The 22,586-nt window shown below is 40.7% G+C and overlaps 1 pseudogene; it reads left to right on the top strand.

Moving 5' to 3' along the window:
- Positions 1-3,073: 3,073 nt before the first annotated feature.
- The window catches only part of LOC110792400 (eukaryotic translation initiation factor 3 subunit A-like), a 44,620-nt pseudogene continuing 25,107 nt past the window's right edge, over positions 3,074-22,586 (top strand).

Genomic DNA, 22,586 nt, shown 5'->3' with positions numbered 1-22,586 from the left:
AGGAACGGACTAAAACGGAAAGCGTAAAGAACTTTTAGGAACGGAGGTAGTATTTGTCTAATACATAAAAGTTCAAAAAAAATTATTAATTTTATTCGACTTCGAGTAAACAGTAGGGTATTTGTTTATTTTTTTGTGGTTGCAAGTTGCAATTGGCAAATTAAAACATTAGGTGTAATTATTATCAAAAAAAGAAAAAAAAACATTAGGTGTAATTAGTTGCCTGTTAAACCAATATCCATTAAACACATTATTTTGTGTGGAATATTAATCTATCAATGTATATATACTAGATTTTTGCCCGTGTGATGCACTGTTTCTATTAAATTGTTACGTTAAAATAACACTCATATATATATATATATATATATATATATATATATATATATATATATATATATATATATCAACTGCTATATTTTATATATTATATTAGATTGGTTTTTTTTTTGGATTAAATTTCATTTTAGATTTATTTTTTAATTATTATAGTGTTTGATTTTGGATGAAATTGTATATAAGAAATATTAATAATTAATTAATAAAAATATCTACATGGCACCTAATTATTTATCTACGTGGCATTCGACTTTTTAATTCAAAAATTACAAAGATAAAAATTTGTTCTTATGTATGCATAAAATTTAATGCCCAAATTTATGTATATGTATGTATAAATTCAATGACAAACATGTCTTTGAGTAAAAATTTATGATAACAAAAAAAATTCTCCATTTTTATTCATTAAAACAAACATAAAACTATTAATTTAACAGAGAAAATTATAGGAAAAAATAATATTGCGCTTTCTTTTAGCTAATCAAATGTGTGTGTGTGTTTTTTTTTTCCAAAATGTATTTCGATTTTGTAACTCAAAAATATAATTGTAACTTAAAAAGTTTCTAAGTAGTTATAAGTAAAATAGTACAGAAACTAAAGTTTTACACAAACGATGTAAGTTACTCAAAAATTTAGTTTACCGATATATTGTTAGTTAACCAATGTTATTCTTAAACTGCATATACAATGAAATTCTTAGTATTCTCAAATTAAACTGCATATATAAAGAAATTTTTTAAGTGAATTTAAAATGAGTACAATAAAATAATTCGAACTATATCCAACATTCTGGAACATCGCGCGGGTATTCGCAGTAGCCAAACCAAGCATTCAAGCAACAAAAGGTCTTGGGTGCAACAGGTGCACATTAATATTAATGTGCACCAAAATCTAACACGTGCGAAATACTTGTAGGAGCTGACTCACCAACTCTCACAAAATTTCACGCAAAAAAAACAACAGAAGAAAAAAAAACGCAGAAAGAGGAGAGAGAAATAACCTAGACGAGAGAAACCTCTGAATCACGAGAGATCGAAACCTCTGAATCGCGAGAGATCATCAATTGAATTCTCAATCAAATTTAAGATGGAAAACCTAATTCGAAGTGTGATTCAATCAACTCAAAGAATTCAAGTTCCGGTTGAACTTGATATTAAAGATGCAACAATGGAGGACGTTCTCAACAATTGTATAGAAAACAATGCTTTGGCAGAGGAACGTGAAGAAGAAGAGTTAACTAACGAAACCGAAGCTGAAGAACAGCATATTATTTCTGATTCTGAAGGTATGAATGATTTTGCGTTGGAAAAATTAATTATACGTTCCAAGTTAAAGTTATAGTTATGAATGTAAAAGTTAGAGATATTCCTGTAAAAGTTATGTAAATGTGTTGGTTTGGCTGTAATATTGGTGTTTGAAAAAGTTACAGAGGTCAAAGTTAAAGTTGAGGTTTTCAAAGTAAAAGTTAAGTATGTGAAATGTAAAGTTTAGAATATTTTATTAAATTTTTAACATGATATTATTAGAGAATTTACAGTTGTGGTTTTATGCGTAAAAGTTATAGTTTGATGCGTAAAAGTTAGCCTTGTTTTCATATTATTTCTGATTCTGAAGTTATGAATAATTATGCGTTGGAAAAATTAATTATACGTTCAAAGTTAAAGTTATAGTTATGAATGTAAAAGTTAGAGATATTCCTTTAAAAGTTATGTAAATGTGTTGGTTTGGCTGTAATATTGGTGTTTGAAAAAGTTACATATGTCAAAGTTAAAGTTGAGGTTTTTAGAGTAAAAGTTAAGTATGTGAAATGTAAAGTTTAGATAATGTGCTTAGATTTTTAACATGATTTTAGTAGAGAATTTACATTTGTGGTTTTATTAATAAAATTTATAATTTGATGCATAAAAGTTAGCCTTGTTTTAATAGAGATAAGGCTTGTTTTAGTAAAAGTTATAGTTTTATGCATAAAAGTTAGACTTATTTTAGTAAAAGTTATCCTTATTTTAGTCAAAGTTATAGTTTTATGCGTAGAAGTATACTTGTTTTAGTCAAAGTTGGCCTTGTTTTAGTAAAAGATATAGTTTCATGCGTAAAAGTTGTGGTTTTATGCGTAAAACTTAGCCTTGTTTAAATAGAGATAAGGCTTGTTTTAGTAAAAGTTATAGTTTTATGCGTAAAAGTTAGGCCTGTTGTAGTAAAAGTTAGCCTTGTTTTAGTAAAAGTTATAGTTCTATGCATAGAAGTTAGACTTGTTTTAGTAAAAGTTGGCCTTGTTACAACTCATGCTAATTATAGGAGTTGCAATAACTATAAAGTCAACGCGGGTCAAAATTAAATGAGTTTTTCGCAACTTTTTAAAACGAAAGAGCGCTGCGAATTTTTTAATTTAATTTTTTTTCCTAAATTCGCAGCATGCACGTGTTATACAAGTTGCAAATTGTTTCGTAATTGCAACTTCGCCCCCGTAATTGTTCGCTGCAAGGGAACTATTTACTTATCCAAGACCTAGAGACCTCCGCCTCCACCAACCCTCTTGTTTCTCTCTCTCACTCAGATCTAAAAGTTTCTCCTCCATCCCATCCTTAATTTCAGTTTTTGCCCTGTGTTTGAGAGAATTTCTTCTGCAAACTCCAAATGGTAAGTCTGCATCTGTTGATTTTTTATCTTTTGTTTTACACAATTTTTTGTAATTTTGATGATTATTTGTGTATTACTTTCATAGATTTACTTGATTTCCAATGAAAATCTCGAACATAAGCGAGAAAATGGAAAACGGGAGTCACTGGAGAACGATAAGTATGGAGAAGAAGTTACCTTTGTCTACGAGGGCGAGTTTCCCGATGTCGACTCTTCCGTTACCTATCGAAGATCCTAAATCCCAGGTTTGTTCCTCTTTCTCTCTCGTCCTAAATCTTATTTTTTTCTTAACCCTAGCCATTTTCTTCTTACGCGTTAAGGAGCATCATAATCCTTCAATTTTTCATTGAGATTTGGTAGAGATTTGATTCTTAATCTTGTTTGTTTCTTAAAATTTTATTTGATCTATGATGTTTGGATGTTTCCTGTAGGGGTTTTTTGTGTGTGTTATATTCCGGTTTCATACAAGGGGGGTTGACACGCGGCGGTTCGTTTAGAGAACCGTTGAATTGTGTTTGCACCTCGAAGGAGTCGCCACCAAACTTTATTTTAGGTCTCGTTTGGGAAGACCGCAAAATGAGTCTATTTTTGGATAGGGCCTTGAATCCTTGAAACAGATGGGTGGGATCCGGGCTCGGGAGCAAAAATGCTGCGAGCTTTATGAAGGAAATAATGCCCTTGGTCCAAGTATGCATTCTATGTTAAGTCTAATAAATGCGGTTCAGTATTAATTAACAAGTTAATAATTCAGTGAGATCAAGTGAGCTGAATGCCTAGCTAGAGGCCGCTTCAGTTCAAGTGGAATTAATGATATTAATCCACAGCTTACTCTTGACTGAACCCGTAGGGTCACACAAATAGTACGTAAACGGATCAAGTATTTAATGGCATTAAATACTCCATCTATGAATATTCGGAACCGACGGATCTTGGTTTCAGTGGGAGCTAAGATCGTCACAGGCAAGAAATGAATACTCCGGAAACGATGATATTGCCGGAAACGGAAATATGGATCGTATCGGAAATATAAATATTATCCAAGTCGTAGATGTTGCCGGAAACGGAAACATGGTACGTATCGGAAAATATTATCGGAAATGGAAATATTGCCAGAATCGGAAATATTGCCGGAAACGGAAATATTGTCAGAATCGGAAATATTACCGGAATCGGAAAATAATTCCGGAAACGGAAATATTAAATATTTGTTCGAAACGGAAATTAATTCCGGAATCGGAAATGTTAAATATTGTTCGTATCGGAAATGAATTCCGGAATCGGAAAATTTAATCGGAAGCGCATCGTACGAATAAGCATCGGACGAGGCCTGCCGGACGAGGCCCAGCACGAAGCCAGGCCATCGCCCAGCAAGCCAAGCGCGCCGCACAAACAGCCACGCCAGGCCCAGCGCAAGGCCAGGCCCAGCGCAAGGCCAGGCCCAGCAGGCTGCACAGCGCGCACAGCGCACACAGCACGCGCAGCGCGCAGCGCGCGCGGGCGCTGTGTGGGCTGCTGCTCGCGCGCACGCATGGGGCCCATCGTGGCAGCCGTGCGTGTGTGTGCAAGTGTTTGTGTTCGTGCACGTTTCCTAAAACATGCAGAGTTCGGTTAATGATTAAATTCCTAATTCTATTTGATAAATTAATTAAATTAGAGTTCTTGTAGGATTCTAGGTTTAATTAATTTGTATCTGAATAGGATTTCGATTCCCTTTCCATACCCCTATAAATATGAGGCTAGGGCTCACAATTTATAACAAGTTTTCAAAGTATTCAAAGTGAGTTTTTGAGAGAAAATTCAAACACACATCTTGCTCAAATTGCCGAAATTTTCTAGTACCTTAAGGGCGATTCTAGTTGGTCAATCTTAAGGCGGATCCGGACGTGCTGTGGACTATCTACGGAGGGACGACACTTGGAGTCCTAAAGACTTGTTCTTGTTCGGTTCGGGCGCAGCTAGGGAGGGCACGCAACAAAGAGTATGCATCTAAATTATGCTATATGATTATGTGTAAATAATATGTTGTCCTGGGTTAATGGTTGTTTCCGCATGATCTATGTAATGTCATATGTATCATAACCTAACAGTGGTATCACGAGCCCCTTATTATTTTCATAATCTAAATTGCATGAACATGGTTAAATATTACAAATTTGCAAGAATTAAAAGGGGTGATTAATTTTCGTAATTGTTAATTAATTGCAAATTGCGTTTATTTAATTATACGTACGCAGTTTTTCGGCAGTTTCTTCGTTACTCATCCGAATTGAGTGATTTTTGTGTCAATTCCGCATGTAAAAGGCATTCTAAAATTTTGACAAAAATAATATTTTTCTGCCGAACCCAGAATTCTCAAATTCGAAGCCTAACTATGACTTTTCGAAGGTTTTAGTTTTTCGAATGCAAAATTTCGTAAATTTAAGATGTTAAATTAAATAATTGCGATTCTTGTTGATAAATCTTGAATTTTTGATTGACCTACTGCATATGTTTAACAAGTTTGAATGCCTAGTCTTGTTAATTATGCAATCTAATTTTTAATTATGATTAATTTGTTGAAAATTAGAATAATTTAGAATTAATTTGATATTCATAATTAATTGTAATTTAATTAGAAACCTATGATTAAAAACCACCATAAAAATTTTAAATTTATGATAAATTTTAAATTTTTATGACCTAGACTTGAATCCATAACAATCGGAAATCAATTGGATAATAAATTTTCGATTTTTCGCCCTAAAATTATGAAATTAATATTGTTTATTAATTTGTCATTAATTTTAAATATAAATTTTAAATTTTTATGCGATTCGTTCATAAAACTTGCACGCACGAAGCAATGGACGCTTCGTGTTACCCGGGGTGTTGTATAATGCGGGCATGCGACGACGAGCAAGGGAGCTCGTCGCCCGTGCGGCACGAATGCAATTAGCAAGGGCGTAGTGCACGAGCACAAGGCAGCAGCCCTGCCTTGTGTCGTATGCCACGAGCAATGGACGAATGGGCATGGGCGAAGGGCGAGCCAAGGCAGTCGCGTGTGGGCAGTAAGCGAGCTGCGCCACAACGCGCGCTGCCTCGCACAAGAGCGCGCAGCCTCGCGCGCAGCGAGCGCAAGCTCGCGTGCCACGAGCGCTGCGCCCAGCATTACTCGCGCGCACAGCGAGCGATGTCGCCCGCCCAGCGAGCGATGTTGCGCGCCCAGCAAGCGATGGCTCGCGCGCCCAGCGAGCGATGTCGCGCGCCCAGCGAGCGATGGCTCGCGCGCCCAGCAAGCGATATCGCGCGCCCAGCGAGCGATGTCGCGCGCCCAGCGAGCGATGTCGCGCGCGCACTGCGAGCGATAGCTCGCGTGCGATGAGCGCTGGCGCGCGCAGCGAGCACCAATGCGTGCGGAGGCTTGCGATGGGGATGCAGCAGCTATGCGACGAGCGCATGGGCTGCGCGCACATGGCCAGCATTGGCTGTGTGCGTGCGGCCCATGGGCGTGCAACGCGTAGGGTGTTTGCGTTACGATTAAAGATCGTTTTGAACGTTTAATTTGAAAATTCCAGTTCAAGTAATTTTAATTAATTTTAAAATTAATAATTTAAATTATTTTCTTGGATTTTAATTTTGAATATTGTAATTATAATAAATTTTATTTATTCTAATTATTTTACTAAAATTAAAATCATGAATTAATTTAAATACGACTGAAATTAAATTAAACTTTTTGGATTCAATTATAAATTTATATGAGCTTTAAATTTTAATTAAATTTGTATGTTTCCGGTTAGACTAGAAATACATTTTTATGTTTAAAATCAGTAAAGCATATGAATTTATTGGTTTAAGTGGGAGCGCTTTTTAGTCATAAACTCTTGATTAGGTCTACAAATCCTTAAGGTTAAAACAACTTGATTAGAATTAATAAGGACTGAATAATTGGTAGATTATTGGTGCCCTTGATTAATTGCTGCAAATGTTGACGTGATGCATAATGTGTTTTACTAACCAGCTATGTGGGCCATTCATGATAATGAATGGGTGAATGGTATATATTGTATATGTACTGTTTTGCAGGTTATGAAGTGACTAGTATGGCCCAAATAGGATAGAAAATATGGTCTGCGTACCATTAATTTGAATGTAATTGGTCTAAAGTACCAAAGTTATTTTTCAATTCAAATATGGTCTGCGAACCATCAAATAGTTGTAATTAGTTATAGCTTATCCTATTTGAAGAAAATGGTGCCTCCCACGGAGATTTTCAAGACGGACTTTGAAGTCAAAGCTTCAAGATGAAGTCGGGCCATACTAGATCACAAATATCTTATGCATGTTTTAAGTTATTTATTGCTTTTAAATATGTCTTAAAATGCATGAGATCAAAAGCTTGATTATGTTGCATGATTAAGGATTTTAGTTCACTTAAAATCTAACCAACATAGTAAGAGCCTTAAGTTCCAAACTTAAAAAATTGAGTTAAAAGGTGCCATGCCAAAATATACACTTGCTTGGATATCCTTTACATCAATCTAGTAATAGTTTTCGCTCAGCGAGGTGTTACTTATTGGTCCTAAAGGGGCAAGGTACACAAATAATTGTGAGTACATGTTAGTTTTGGTGAAACTCAACGATATAAGTAAGGAGTCCTTTTATGTCGTGGCAAATTCGATAGGTTTACCTAATAAGTTCTTAGACGTACCTATCAACCAAGAATAGTTTCAAGACTATTAGCAAAAGGCTTTTGCTTACCTAAGATGTTCTAGGATTAAGTCGACAAACTGTGCTTAGTTCTTCAATGATTTTAGGATCTTGGAATCATTTTATTCACACCTGCCGGAACACATAATTTGAATAAAATGCTTAATAAACATTGAATTATGCATGTATGCTAGAATTTAAGTTTATTAAGAGAAACTGTGAATGGTTATTTATTTGTTTATTCTTTTCAATTGTAGTTTTTAATATGGAAAACAACAATTCATTCAACATTCGATCAATTCTCGAAAAGGAGAAGTTGAACGGGAAAAACTTCCTTGACTGGCAAAGGAACTTGCAAATAGTTCTTATGCAGGAAGAAAAGGAGTATGTCCTAGATGAGGCGATGCCCGAAGCTGCAGGCAACGGGGTCACTCAGGCAGCCCTCAATCGTTGGATTGATGCCAACAAGGATGTGAAATGTCTAATGCTCGCCACCATGAGTGCGGATCTGCAGAAAACGTTCATCAACTCAGATGCTTTCACAATCATCAGTGAGTTGAAGAACATGTTCCAAGATCTGGCTCGAGTCGAAAGATTCGAGACTCATAGGCAAATTCTTGAGACCAAGCTTAAGAAAGGCGAGCCCGTAAGTCCACATGTTCTCAAAATGATTGGACTCATTGAGAATATGAGTCGGCTGGATTAGCAATTTTCTCATGAAATGGCTATAGACACCATCCTCCATTCTCTTCATAGCGGGTATGATCAGTTCAAACTGAACTACAGTATGAATAGTCTGGACAAAACGCTCACTGAGCTTCACGGTATGCTGAAGACCGCTGAAAAGACGCTCAAAAGTGATAAGCAGGATGTGCTTATGGTGCGTGGGGGCAAGTTCAAGAAATCTGGAAAGAAGAGGAATGCTAAGAAAGGTGGCAACAAGGCCAGCCCAACTAAGCAAACTGGCGCCAAATCTGCAAAGAGGAAGGTCAGTCAACCCACTTCTGAATCCGAATGCTTCTACTGCAAGAAGAAGGGGCATTGGAAGAGAGATTGCTTGAAGCTAAAGGAAGATCAGAAGAACGGAACAGTCGTTCCATCTTCAGGTATTTTCGTTATAGACTGTATACTTGCTAATTCAACTTCTTGGGTATTAGATACAGGTTGTGGCTCACACTTATGTTCCAATCCACAGGGACTAAGAAGAAGTAGAAAGTTAAGCAAGGGTGAAGTCGACCTACGAGTGGGAAATGGAGCACGGATTGCTGCATTAGCCGTAGGAACTTACTATTTGTCGTTGCCCTCCGGGCTAGTTTTGGAACTGGAAGAATGTTTCCATGTTCCAAGTCTTACTAAAAACATCATTTCAGTTTCTTGCTTAGATGCTAAGGGATTTTCCTTTTTAATAAAAGACAATAGTTGTTCGTTTTATTTTAAAGAGATGTTTTATGGATCTGCTAGATTAGTCAATGGACTTTATTTATTAGATCACGACAAACAAGTATATAACATAAATACCAAAAAGGCCAAAAAGGATGATTCAGATCTCACCTATCTGTGGCATTGTCGATTAGGCCATATAAACTTGAAACGCTTAGAAAGACTTCAAAAGGAAGGAATTCTAGAACCATTTGACTTAGAGGATTATGGTAAATGCGAATCATGTTTACTTGGCAAAATGACAAAGCAACCTTTCTCTAAAGTTGGAGAAAGAGCAAATGAACTATTGGGTTTAATCCATACAGATGTATGTGGACCAATGAGTACAAATGCTAGAGGTGGTTTCAGCTACTTTATCACTTTCACTGATGACTTCAGTAGGTATGGTTACGTCTACCTAATGAAGCATAAGTCTGAATCCTTTAACAAATTCAAGGAATTTCAGAGTGAAGTAGAGAATCAATTAGGCAAGAAGATTAAGGCACTGCGGTCTGATAGAGGCGGTGAATATCTGAGCTATGAATTTGATGACCATCTGAAAGAATGTGGAATTCTATCAGAATTGACTCCTCCTGGAACACCACAATGGAACGGTGTGTCGGAACGGAGGAACAGAACCTTGCTAGACATGGTCAGGTCAATGATGGGTCAGGCCGAACTTCCATTAGAATTTTGGGGACATGCACTAAATACAGCTGCACTCACTATAAATAGAGCTCCGTCTAAAGCTGTCGAAAAGACTCCATACGAATTATGGTTTGGAAAGCCTCCAAATGTGTCTTTTCTTAAGATTTGGGGATGTGAAGTATACGTCAAACGATTAATTTCAGACAAACTTCATCCAAAATCTGAAAAATGTATCCTTGTGGGCTATCCAAAGGAAACAAAGGGGTATTACTTCTACAATACATCTGAGAACAAAGTGTTTGTTGCTCGAGATGGTGTCTTTTTGGAGAAGGATCACATTTCCAAAATGACAAGTGGGAGAAAAGTAGACCTCGAAGAAATTCGAGTCGAACAACAAACTCTAGAGAATGCTCAAGATGACATTCAGGATGAAACTCAGAGATCTTTAGAAGAATCTGGTGAGAATCATGGTCAATTTAGAAATGTTACCCCGCGTAGATCGCAAAGATATAGATCTCAACCGGAAAGGTACTTAGGTATTTTGACGAACGAGAGCTATGACGTTCTATTACTTGAAAGTGATGAACCTGCGACTTACAAGCAAGCTATGACGAGCCCTAGCTCTAAGCAGTGGCAAGAAGCCATGCAATCTGAATTAGACTCCATGTCTGAAAACCAAGTATGGGATTTGGTCGATTTGCCAGATGGCTACCAAGCCATTGGAAGCAAATGGGTTTTCAAACTGAAAAAGGACAAGGATGGGAAACTTGAAGTTTTCAAAGCTAGATTGGTCGCAAAAGGTTACAGGCAAGTCCACGGTGTGGATTATGATGAAACCTTTTCACCAGTTGCAATGCTAAAGTCTATTCGAATAATGTTAGCAATCGCTGCATATTACGATTACGAAATATGGCAGATGGATGTCAAAACTGCTTTCTTAAATGGCGTTTTAACAGAAACTGTGTTTATGACACAGCCTAAAGGTTTTGAGGATCCAAAGAATGCTAAAAAGGTATGCAAGCTAAAGAAGTCAATCTACGGATTGAAGCAGGCATCCAGGAGCTGGAATATACGTTTTGATGAAGCAGTCAGTGACTTTGGTTTCATCAAGAACGCGGACGAATCTTGTGTATACAAGAAGGTCAGTGGGAGCAAAATTGCTTTCCTAGTATTATATGTCGACGACATATTGCTTATCGGAAATGACATTCCTATGTTGAACTCTGTCAAGATTTGGCTTGGGAAATGTTTTTCGATGAAGGATCTAGGAGAAGCACAGTACATATTGGGCATCAAGATTTACAGAGATAGATCTAAAAAGATGATTGGACTTAGTCAAAACACTTATATCAATAAGGTGCTTGATAGGTTCAAGATGGCGGACTCCAAGCGAGGCTACCTACCCATGTCTCATGGAATGACTCTAAGCAAGACTCAGTGCCCAAAAACACTTGATGAGCGTAGACGAATGAATGGGATTCCATATGCATCATTGATTGGTTCAATAATGTATGCTATGATATGTACACGCCCGGATGTTGCGTACGCACTCAGTGCTACGAGCAGATACCAGTCAGACCCAGGAGAGGCACATTGGACTGCTGCCAAGAATATTCTGAAGTACCTGAAAAGGCACAAAGATGACTTCCTGGTCTATGGTGGAGATGATGAATTAATTGTTAAAGGCTATACGGACGCAAGTTTCCAAACCGACAAAGATGATTTTAGATCACAGTCTGGGTTTGTCTTCTGCCTCAACGGAGGAGCAGTAAGCTGGAAAAGTGCTAAGCAAAGCACCATTGCGGATTCTACAACTGAAGCGGAGTACATTGCTGCACATGAAGCAGCAAAGGAAGCTATATGGCTAAGGAAGTTCATAGGAGAACTTGGTGTAGTCCCCTCCATTAAAGGACCAATAGCCCTGTATTGTGATAATAACGGAGCTATTGCACAGGCAAAAGAGCCTAGACACCACCAGAGAGTCAAGCATGTACTTCGTAGATTTCACCTTCTACGAGAGTTCGTTGAAAGAAAAGAAGTCGAGATAAGCAAAATTGGAACTGATGACAACATATCAGATCCATTAACTAAACCTCTGCCGCAGGCGAAGCACAACTCGCACACTGCAGCTATGGGAATCAAGCATATTGGAGAATGGCTTTGATGTCTCTGTTTAATGTTTTAAAGTTTTAGAGTTTAAATCTTTGTAAAACATTATTGGTTAATCATTCACAATAAATGAAATGAATTCATTTTTCCATTTAATTTATGGTTTATTAAATGATGAGTCCCTTCAATTTGACGATATATTCAAGATAGACTGTCAGGACCAGTCCTGTGACTAAGAAATGTCTATCAAGTTAACTTGAATGTCAAAGGTTGAAAATGGTCCCTAATCGGAGTTTTCTATAAAATTGGACGCATAGAAAACGTTAGACGATTAGAATGCAAGATGACTAGTAGTTCTGTTTCTTGAACTATGTGGACATGGCAATGTCATAATCATTTGCATAGATACTTACTTTGGGAAGACTAGTATCGGACAAGACCTATGAAACTTTACTGTAAGAAATGAAAATCTGTCATAAGTAAATTTCATTAAATTATTAGACACTAAATCCTCAATACCTGAGTGATTTGAGATTACTTGTTTGAGAACTGGTTGCTTTGACGTTGACCAACCGTCGCACCGTAAAAGGAGGCTATAAAGGCAACGCTCAGGTAATCACCTATCAAACGAAGTCTAATCTCAAGATCGCAAGATTGGGATTGTCCTCCCATAAATCGGGATGAGATGCTTAAAAGTTGTACAAGGCCACTCGGAGAGCTAGAAACTGTGAAATGCATGGCCGTGCTCGGATGAATCATAGGCTATGATTATCTGTTTATTTGATCAGTTGAACTCTGAAACCGAGGAACACCTCTGGACGTAATAAGGATGACAACTCTTACCTTATGTTCAAGAGCAAGCATCGAGCGACAAAGGAATTAGGAAATGCACACTTGTCCCTAAGGACAAGTGGGAGACTGAAGGAAATAATGCCCTTGGTCCAAGTATGCATTCTATGTTAAGTCTAATAAATGCGGTTCAGTATTAATTAACAAGTTAATAATTCAGTGAGATCAAGTGAGCTGAATGCCTAGCTAGAGGCCGCTTCAGTTCAAGTGGAATTAATGATATTAATCCACAGCTTACTCTTGACTGAACCCGTAGGGTCACACAAATAGTACGTAAACGGATCAAGTATTTAATGGCATTAAATACTCCATCTATGAATATTCGGAACCGACGGATCTTGGTTTCAGTGGGAGCTAAGATCGTCACAGGCAAGAAATGAATACTCCGGAAACGATGATATTGCCGGAAACGGAAATATGGATCGTATCGGAAATATAAATATTATCCAAGTCGTAGATGTTGCCGGAAACGGAAACATGGTACGTATCGGAAAATATTATCGGAAATGGAAATATTGCCAGAATCGGAAATATTGCCGGAAACGGAAATATTGTCAGAATCGGAAATATTACCGGAATCGGAAAATAATTCCGGAAACGGAAATATTAAATATTTGTTCGAAACGGAAATTAATTCCGGAATCGGAAATGTTAAATATTGTTCGTATCGGAAATGAATTCCGGAATCGGAAAATTTAATCGGAAGCGCATCGTACGAATAAGCATCGGACGAGGCCTGCCGGACGAGGCCCAGCACGAAGCCAGGCCATCGCCCAGCAAGCCAAGCGCGCCGCACAAACAGCCACGCCAGGCCCAGCGCAAGGCCAGGCCCAGCAGGCTGCACAGCGCGCACAGCGCACACAGCACGCGCAGCGCGCAGCGCGCGCGGGCGCTGTGTGGGCTGCTGCTCGCGCGCACGCATGGGGCCCATCGTGGCAGCCGTGCGTGTGTGTGCAAGTGTTTGTGTTCGTGCACGTTTCCTAAAACATGCAGAGTTCGGTTAATGATTAAATTCCTAATTCTATTTGATAAATTAATTAAATTAGAGTTCTTGTAGGATTCTAGGTTTAATTAATTTGTATCTGAATAGGATTTCGATTCCCTTTCCATACCCCTATAAATATGAGGCTAGGGCTCACAATTTATAACAAGTTTTCAAAGTATTCAAAGTGAGTTTTTGAGAGAAAATTCAAACACACATCTTGCTCAAATTGCCGAAATTTTCTAGTACCTTAAGGGCGATTCTAGTTGGTCAATCTTAAGGCGGATCCGGACGTGCTGTGGACTATCTACGGAGGGACGACACTTGGAGTCCTAAAGACTTGTTCTTGTTCGGTTCGGGCGCAGCTAGGGAGGGCACGCAACAAAGAGTATGCATCTAAATTATGCTATATGATTATGTGTAAATAATATGTTGTCCTGGGTTAATGGTTGTTTCCGCATGATCTATGTAATGTCATATGTATCATAACCTAACACTTTAGAAATATTCAAGTACGTTGGCACAACATTATTTCGAAAATATACCCTAAGATTAGACTATGTGGGTTTGAAATTTAGAGCAAAATAGAATTTCTAATTGTACGGTGGTCACTTTGCTTTAAAGATTGATTTAAGGAACCTAAGGCCGGTTTGTCCAAAAATATCTTCGTTAAGCGTGATGTAACCTTTGTATTTTGTTGTATTTAGCATGTTGGTGATGAAAGCGATAAAGCACATAAAGGAACATCAGAATACTAAATAAAGTAAGGAATTAGTAAATACAAGACCCCCTAGAAAAGGACTAGGGAGTAGGTCCAGATTGCCTAGAAATGGACTAGGCAAGTAAAGGTGCGGAATTGAAAGTGCGAAATTGAAATTGCGGTATTGAAATTGCGGTATTGAAAGTGCGATATTGAAAGTGCGATATTGAAAGTGCGATATTAAAATTGCAATATTGAAAGGTGCATAATTGAAATTTGTACTTGGGCACATGAGATTCGAACGCCAAGCGGCTCCTTAAAAATAAGTGCGCCCGACACGAATTCAAAGCCAAAAATCTCAACTTGGGAGAGGTTGCTCAACCCAAATGTCCTAGATTTTGCATATTGAACTTGAAATTGAAAGCTTGAATATTGAAAGGTTTGAACTTGAAATGATTGAAATTTGAACTTGAAATGATCCTAGTTTAGAGAGGTAGTTATGAACAACCCTAAACATGGTGGGATCTTGAAATTTGAAAACTTGAACTTGTACATTGAAAAATGGAGTCTTGAATCTCAAAAGACTAAACCTTTAAATGCCAAAAAGGTGTCATCTTTGATTACTCCACACTTGAAGGTGATTCTAGTTCAAAGAGATGAATGTAAGCAACTTTGAACATCCTTGAATCTTGAAAGTTTGTATTTTGTATTTTGAAAGGTTTGTATTTTTGAAAAAGCATGTATGATTGTTGCTAGTGGTGTTTTTTTATGGCAAAAAACACCAACTTGCTAATAATTTGAAATCAAAATAGCATGATTGATTGAAATGGGATTCGGATTTACCTAGTTAGGCTTAGGCACGAGCTCCCAATTGCTCTTGAATTTAGGAATTTTGTATGTGTTTTTGAGGAGTTTTTGAGTTTGTATTGTGAGTAATGTCGAAATTACGACGTTGTATGTGTTGTTCTCCCCCTTTATTTCGATGGAAATGAGGGGTATTTATAGGAGGGAATGATGCAAAATGCCAGCACACGCCAGCGCTGTGCGCTGCTGACGTGGCCTGAATGCCGCCAAAAAGGACGGAAAGATGCCGTCCTTGATTTGTCTTGTATGGGTGTACCTTCGTATGAATAGTACGATGTTTGGCTTGTAGTGTTTGCTTGGAGGTTAAGACTTGAATTTGCGTCTAAAAACAAGCCTTTCTCGGTTGTTTGAATTCCGGCTTTACGGGACGGGGCCCGGCATGCTCGGTTTTGTGGGTCGGCGCCCGAATTTGACTTGCCTTATATGATTTTGAGTGGAAAATGCCTAGTAAGACCAATGGGATGGTCCAATAATTGAGATTGAACTTGGATTTTGAAATTGAATTTTGGAAGTTGTATTTTGTACCGAGTTCCGGGAGGGGAACGGTCTCGGGGATTGGATTTTGGACCTTGGATTTTGGAGGTGTTCTTAGCAATTGGGATTTCCGCCTGGAGTTACTCCAATCGCCTAACAAGTATAATGGTATCGTCATCATCCCAAAGGGGAGACACAAATTAGGTGTCTACAGAAGCCCCCACTTTGACTGAGCGTTCGGTTAAGAAAGCGCAAGTCAAAGTATTTTGAAAGGGACGGAGAATGGTCAAGATGTTCTGCAATCGAGACCACTCTTTGTACGCCGGTACCTGCATAAAACAGGCGTTAGAAAAAGGATAGAGTCTACCTCGGTGCGGTTGGTGATGACTTCGATTTGTACTTGTATTTTTCCGCCTTCAGTTCAGGACGGAGCTTGGCATCGAAAATTTGAATTTTTGAATCTTGAATTTTGAACTTTGACACCCGGAGTTAATCCGTTGGGATGTGCTTTTCTGGGTATAAGAGCTTTTTACTGGCCCTTAAAATTTTTGAACTTCGACTGACTTTCCCGGAGCTTGGGTCCGTTGGGAGTTGGGCGCCTGAGTCGTTGTATTTTTTGGACTTTGTATTCTTGAAATATTCATCCATGTAAGTTTTTCATGTTTTTTCTTATGAAATAACTCTAGGATTGCATGTAGTTTTGATTTTCTCGTACTTTGAAATGATGCTTGTATGCTTAAGCTTCTTGAATCTTGTAGAAAACTGTTTGATAGCCACTCGAACTTGAACTGTTGGAACTTGTACTTTTGAAATTTTTTGAACTCATATCTGCTTCGGCATGGATAGCCTAGGCGTTGATGTAGAACTTGAATACCTGCTTCGGCGTGGGTAGCCTAGGCGTTGGTGTAAGAATTTGAATACCTGCTTCGGCGTGGATAGCCTAGGCGTTGGTGTAGAACTTGTATCTTGAATTAGAGGTCCACTGGGGATTTTGTCTTGCATCGTTTGACCGTGTGTGGGCCATGATAGGATAGCCCCCAGTTTAGAATTTTGACACTTTGTATGATGCTTGATTTAGTATGCCTCGTTACACTCAGAGAAAGCTCCCTGAATCATTTGTGGTTCGAGCTGCTGAGGAAGACACTTTGGATGATGAAGCGGCTGCAATAAATGCACCAGGTGGGGGTATGGTTCCCCGAGATGCGCCTGCTTTCCCTGGTGCTGGTTGGACCCCTTCCGACCTGGTGTTTTGGCCGGATTGGCACTTGTCTCAGCGGCCTCGCGCTGGCATGGTGAGTCTTGTACTGTGTTTTGAATTTTGTATTTCGTACTTGTATAGGTCTTGAGCTAACTCGTTCACCTGTAGGCCGACGGAAAGCCGTTCCGTACTTACTGGTCTTTGGTGGAGGTTCAGAGGGCCTTTAAAGCTCTCCGTGCTGATGCAGAGGCTATGGAGATTTGGTCGCAGATGGGCCTGGCCGATTTTTGGCGCACCATGGGAGGTTCTCTGAGGAGAACGGGGATTAAAAACCGATTGTGGGCTTTGTTAGAGCGGTGGTGGGATACCACCAACACTTTCCACATGGCATGGGGGGAGATTACTATTACCCCTCTTGAATTTGCTATGATTACAGGTCTTCCTTTTTCTGAGAGGAATGTGACCTTTGACTCTGAGCTGACGTGGCGCTCGGCCATTGCCAGGGACTTGCTCGGCCCTGTTGTTGATTTTTCAGAGGACGACTCTCACGCTTATGTGACGGTGCTTGTGGATGCTATCTGTGGTGAGGGTGTGTCCGCGAAGCAGAGGGTTTGGCTCTTCCTCCTTGTCTTGGTTAGCAGAGTGATTGCCCCGAGTAGGAACAGTCGGGTGCATATTAGCTTCTTGTCCGCTCTGAGGGACTTGAGAGATGTCCCGAGTTATAACTGGGGTGGTTTTGCATATAGCCACCTCTTGTACGAAATGGGGCGGGCCTCCCGGACTGCACTGGGGAGTGACCCGAGCATGGCTGCTCTGTGGAGTGTGCTGGAGGTATTCGAGACTCCTTGTACTTTGTACTTTGTATTTGTATGCTTGTATCTTGAACTTGACTGATGTTTTGTTTGTTCCTTGAAAGATTTGGATCTATGAGCACTTTCCGACTTTGGCGCCGGAGCGTACTAGAGATGCGGCTTACCCGTATGCTGACTCTTGGATAGGAGCGGTGCGCGTTGGTGCGTCCCTGGCGGCTTCTCGCAGAGCTTGGAGAGTTTTACCTGCTGATAGGGTAATATTCTTGTACTGTTTTGCTTTCTTGTATTTGTATTTGTATTGTTGCCTGAGTTGTCTGCTTTGTAGGTGGTATGACGTCCTTTTGCCAACGCGGTTATACCTGCCTCAGCTGCTCGTGCCCATTTCCTGTCTGGGCGGCGGGTTTTGCTTACAGGGGTGTACCGCCATATGTGGTATCTGGGGGAGCGGGTGTCCCCTCAGCACAATTCGGGGGAGAGACTCATCCCCAAGGACCCACCAGGGTCCATGCTGGCGTTGGATGAAGAGTTGGCCCGACTTTATGTGGAGGCCAGGGGCGATGCTGTTTGCCGCTCTTGGAGGGATGTTGTACACAGGAAGGGGAGCTATGATGACTTCCTGAGGAGGCTGGCTCCACCAGTATGCTTTGTACTACCGGTGAGCTTTTGAACCTTGTGTTCTTGTATTCTTGTATTGATTGGATAATTGTATGATTGTATGATTGTATGTAGGAGGAGGAGGTTGATCCTGAGGACATTCCTCATGCTGATAGGATCCTCCGCTATGAGAATTCGGACGGGGAAGAGGTGGTGGAGACCATTCCTTGGGCTTCTCCTCCGTACCGGAAATCATATGATGCTGTACCCGAGCATTACGCCCCTGTAAGTACTGTTGCATTTTTGAAACTGTTTGTAACTTTGCATGAGAAAATTGATCTTGAATTTTGTATGTAGGCGCCTCGGGTGAGAGTGCGTCGCTGGATGCTCTTGCTTGATTCTTGGAAGAGGCAGTGCGCCAAGCTGACGCAGAAGCTTTCTGGCCGGAACAGAGAGGTACCTCACTTGATCTTAAAACTTGTATACTGGAAATTCCAACTGGGAAATTGATTCTTGAAATTGTATCTTGTATAGGAGCGCCGTCGAGACCGTAGAGACTCTGTTGACAGGGAGCCTCAGGTGGAGACGTCCTTGGGACAGGAGGGACCAAGCTTGGAGCTGGGACAGGGGTCCGGTGCTGGTGCTCATTAGAGGCATTCTGATGCTGAGCGGGGAGCTTCCCCTTTTGTACATGTTGACCCCACCAGGCATTCATTTGGAGGTGCTAGCGGTTCACGGCCCTTTGTTCCTCCTTCCAGCTATTACTTTGGAGGAAGTGGTCCTCAGCCTTGGGGTGCAGGTTCATGGGCTTGCTACGCGAAGATGGAGAGGATGCGCCAGGCTCAGATGTTTGGGTGGTACCCGTATATGCCGATGCCGCCGCCTTATCAGTATTCCTCTCCTCAGCAAGGAGTCCATCCCTCCACTGGCACACTTTGTATCTCGAAGGAGGATCCTAGTACCCCTGGGACAGAGCTGGATTGGGAGCTGGAGCGCCTTAGGAGGCGTAACAGGGACAAGGGGCATGTGGTTGACGTCACCGCTGATGATGACTCAGACTAACCCTGCATGGTAGCAAGTTCCAGCTTGCCTGGGTTGATTTTGTATAGGCTGGATTGTATTGTGTTTGTATGGCTTGAAACTTGAATTTTTGTATGGTTTGTATGGTTTTGAACTTTGAATTGGTTTGTAAAATTTGAAGATTGGTTTTGTATTTTTGAATGCTTAAAATTGTATGCGTTGTGTGTGCCTTGAAATTTTGTAGCTATATGCATGCATGCTAATTTTGCACAAAGCCAAAAAATTTGCCCATTTTTTTCGGGTGTATGTACCCACTATAAGCCCCCACTTTGACTGAGATTTTTTGGTTAGGAAAAGCGCAAGTCAAAGTATATTCAACTCTTGCTTATGCACATGCAGACTCGACTTAGGATGCCGATCTAGGACTAGAATGCTTGAATTTTGAAAGAAAAAGTTGATCCGAAATCTGCCCGAAGCGTTGATCCGGACTGCTTGAAATTGCGCGGCTTGCGGCTTTGGAATCTTGAATAATGGAGGTTGTACTCTGCTGTCCGAAACACTAAAGAGTGTGTACTCGGAGTCATAAGAGAGGACGGTGGCCTCGTCCTTTGGTGCAGGCTCCCGGCGTCTGGCGCGGGCTTGGCGCCTGGCGCCTGTGAGCTGTCGTGCAAGCCAATTCTTGTATAAATAGGAAGCATTTCGGATTATTTCTTGTATCAATCCTTCCCTGATATCATTGCACACTGCTTCCTCACGAAGAGAAAATATGGCTGTGTCCTTTGAAGGTGCCTTGAACTCGTGGCTTGGTTCGCTCGGCAAGTTAGAGAAAAGGGAGCTTGATGGCATGCATCTTGGGGTGCTCGTCTCTTTCTGGTTTGTAAAATTGGAGTTGCACTTCATTCTTGCTGCTCTGGAGGCTTGGGACCCCAATCATCATGTCTTCTGCTTTGGAAATAATGAGGTATGTCCCCTCCCTGAGGAATTTAGTGCCATATTGGGGTGGCCCATGATGCTGGAGCCATGCATGCCTAGTGTTGAAGAACACTTTTTCTTGAGCTTTGAAAGGTATTTGGGCCTGAAGCCCCCACTTTTGAGTGCTGTTGTATACGGCAGAGGGGTGGATTTGTCCCTCTTTGTCACCTACTTTGCTGGGCTTGATGTTCCCAAAGTTTTCCGCTTGAGAGCCTTGAGTTTTTGTATATTTGCTCGCTTCCTCTTTTCGAAGCAGGGGTTTGGCAATGGCGATGCCTCCCTAATTGAGATTGTAGAGCAGTTTGCTAGTGGTTGGGACCCAATGCCGCTCGTGATTGGCGGAACATTGATGGGCCTTGACGTGCTGAAGTCGGACCCCTCTTCATTACCGTCGAGAAGTCCGGTATTACTCCAAGTAAGGATCTGGAGCCTTCTTTGTATTGTTGAACTTGTACTTGTATTTGAATTTTGAATGTTGAATTTTGAAATGTGCTTCTTGTACACTCCCCAAGGTTTGGCTTATGGAGAGGCTCATGTTGGTGGCACCACCGGAGAACATGACGAGCTACAATAGAAGAGGATTCACCGTGCGGCCCATGGTGTATTTTTGGCTTTCATTGGATGAGTGGAGATGCGCACTCTCTGGGATTGAATCTTGTATAAGGTGGGTAGTTCCTTGGTGGGGAATCGCTGCTATGAGACATGCCCCTGGTTCTACTGCTTTGAGGGTGCCAAGCCTCACAATGCTGGTCTTCTACTCGCCTGTTCGAGTGATGAGACAATATGGCTTGAAACAGGAGATCCCGGACTGTATTCAAGAGTACCCGAGACCTGCTGCGCTTAATGCAAATCGACTAGAAGTTTGGAGGCGGTATTGGGTCGCCAAACCATTCTTGAATATCCAGTTCCCACCTGAGCCAGTTACTCTGTCTGCAGGGTACATTGTATGGATGAGAGGCCTAGGCCAGAGGGACGCTTCTCTCTCAAGACCAGCTAGAGTCCGAGGTTCTAGAGCTAGACGTCCTGCATCAACTGTATGAGGAAGGTGACGGGAATGTGGCCCATCCGATGCTTGACCGTTCGGAATCCAAAGGAGGTTCGTCGTCCTCCCGTCTTGGAAGGCTTGCAAGTTCCTTCTCCCGCCGCTTGGGCAAGGGGAAGATTGATGATTGATTGCGGGAGGAGCCAAGGGATAGTACTCAAGGTGCCAAGACTCGAGAGCATAGTCGCCCGACCCTAGATCTTTGTAGGCTAAATGTGTTTGAAATTGTATTGGAAGGAATTGTGTTTAGAATGTGTTCGGAAGATGTGTTTAGAAAGATGTGTCTGGAAAATGTGTTTAGGAAGTGTAAAGGCATTTGAACTTTGCTTCTCTTGATCCTGACTTTGTATTTGAATTAGCTTTGAAGGCCTTAGGGCCAAATAAGTTATTGTGTTAAATTCCGCTTGAACATGCTTTGCTTTGAATTGGCACATTTGGAATAACAACAATTGAACTTTGAAACATGATTTGATTTTTAGGATGCCCTTAATTGAGGAAACTTTGAATTTTTTTTTGTATTAAAGTGGCCAGGCCTCGAAATGAGGTTGCCTACGTGTCCAGTTAGGGAATCAGGTCGGACGTAGTTCTGACTACCGTACAAGACCTGAATTTGGATTCTTAAATTTGAACATGGAACTTAGACATAGAACTTCTTGAGTTGATCGAGGTTGGTAACAGATCTGAATTCTGTTCTGTCGATGTCTGTTAGTTCAACTGCTCCCCCGAAGAGGATCTTCTTGACGATGTATGGGCCTGCCCAGTTGGGTTTGAATTTTCCCCTTGGGTCCATGATGCTTTTGCGAAGGGCTTTCAGGACCAGCTCGCCTTCCTTGATGTTTCGGGTTCTGACCCTTTTGTTGAAATGTCTGGCCACTCGGCGCTGCTAGACTTGTACATGGTGAGCCGCTTGAAGCCGTCGCTCATCGAGCATGACTAGCTCGTCATACCTTGCTTGTACCCATGCAGCTTCTGGGATTTTGCTTTCTAGGACTATTTTTAGAGAAGGTATCTCCAGTTCGATAGGTTGTACTGCTTCCATTCCACAAACCAATGAGAACGGAGTTGCACCAGTTGAAGTGCGAATTGAAGTTCGATATCCCCACAATGCGAAATGCAGCTTTTGGGGCCAGTCCTTGTAATTGGTAGTCATTTTCATGATGATGGTCTTGACATTTTTTTGGCTGCTTCGACTGCCCCATTGATTTGTGGGCGATAAGGTGAAGAGCGATGTTGTTGAA

The sequence above is a fragment of the Spinacia oleracea genome, chromosome 3 (assembly GCF_020520425.1).
Source record: "Spinacia oleracea cultivar Varoflay chromosome 3, BTI_SOV_V1, whole genome shotgun sequence".
Taxonomy (NCBI): domain Eukaryota; kingdom Viridiplantae; phylum Streptophyta; class Magnoliopsida; order Caryophyllales; family Amaranthaceae; genus Spinacia; species Spinacia oleracea.
This window is presented reverse-complemented; position numbering and strand designations above follow the sequence as displayed.